A 1,572-nucleotide genomic window follows, 5' to 3' on the forward strand; every position below is an offset into this window, starting at 1 on the left:
GGATAGACTGGAAGAAGCACTTGAGTGTGCTTTTGGCGGTAGGCACGTCTTTCTTCTTCACAATTTTCTTTGTATCTAATGGTTGGGCTGCTGTCCAGTAATCCACCTGCAGCTCCATTGTCTCTGCATGGACACTCTGGCTGGGGGAGGACAGGCCCCCACTCATTGACGGAGGGAAGAGTGTGTTGGGTGAGGCCTTCCTGGCAGGAAGAACACTGGAGCATGAGGGGTCCACATCATCTGAATCTCCTGAAATGGCTGAAGATCGATCCACTCTTCCAACCTTCACTGCTCCAACTCAGGGAATGAGCTTCTGTGAGGACTTCTCGTTGGGGCACTTCTGCTGCTCATTGAGCATGCCCTCTTCGATGGGCAGCAGGTAGACACAGTTGGCACCTACTCTGTGATTCTCGACAAAACGTCCTGTGTGTCCTGCAAGGTGTTCTGGGACTCCAGGTTGTTGAACATGTCCCACCAGTATAGGCCCTGGAAGAAGTTGTTGTAGCGACATTCCATGGAACCTATGTAGCTGGCCATGGGGTGGGAACCCAGCAGAATGACCAGAAAATGCATGTAGTCCAGCTATTGGGGTGGTTGGTGGGAAAACTGCTATCAGAGCTTGGGAATTGCACTTGCAATATCTCTGCATCAAGGAGATGATGATGCTAAATGCCTCCTGGACATCAACTGTGGAACAAGCCCACACCAAGGGCAATGTGTGCCCCTGCAGGATGTCTGAAAGTAACTGGCCCTGCCAGTCCGAGGCGTTGACCAGGATGATGTTCTCGGGCAGTTTGTCCTGGGAAATGGGGATGTTGTTTGGCTGGTCACTCATGGGCTTCCTGGGGATCTGCCGCTGGTTCTGTAGGTCTGGGCTGTCATTGTCCAGGCTGTTGAACCACTCATTAAGGGCTGTGTTGCAGCCTAGGTGGCCAGCCTGTTTCCCCTTGGACCTGCTGGAGGGGATGACTACAGACTTGGTGAAGCGCACTATGGATGGGAGCATCTTGGTGAACCAACCCCAGATGGAGGACTCTGCCTCCAGGCTGTCCTCCAGCTGCTCCCCAGGGGATCGAATTCCATGGGCCATTGAGTCAGAGCCACTATCACTTGACATGCTGTCAAAATATTGCCTGAGCTTGGGCTTTGGGGTGCTGGGGACACTTACATCATCCTCCATGTCTAGACTACTCTCGCTAGAGTTCTCCACAGTGTGATACCGAAAGTCCAGGGCCTTCTCTACTTTGGGGACATGCCTCACCAGGGCCTGTTGTGAGGATACAACCTCCTCCGACACTTGGGCCATGAGCATAGATTCCACAGCTTTCCGGTAGTAATTCTGTTGCCTGGTCATGCATCTCCTTCTTACTATCAGATTCCCTTGGTTAAAGTTTTTCTCCTGGGATGAACTGTGGGTGGCATTTTAGCTCGCTGCCTGCTGAAAGTAGAAGCTATCAGACATGTCGGCAGAGTCATTATGCAAGGTCTGGGCCTTGGTGCTGGCCTATATGGCACTGGCATCATGATCCATGGGTTGACTGGACAGGGTGGCCATCCAGGATCTTGTCCACC

The 1,572-nt window shown here is 52.5% G+C and overlaps 1 pseudogene; it reads right to left on the bottom strand.

The window, feature by feature from the left end:
- Positions 1-7: 7 nt before the first annotated feature.
- LOC102248656 lies at positions 8-1,354 on the bottom strand (annotated as a pseudogene).
- Between the last annotated feature and the right edge of the window lie 218 nt (positions 1,355-1,572).

The sequence above is a fragment of the Myotis brandtii genome, unplaced genomic scaffold (genome assembly GCF_000412655.1).
Source record: "Myotis brandtii unplaced genomic scaffold, ASM41265v1 scaffold40505, whole genome shotgun sequence".
Classification (NCBI taxonomy): Eukaryota; Metazoa; Chordata; class Mammalia; order Chiroptera; family Vespertilionidae; genus Myotis; species Myotis brandtii.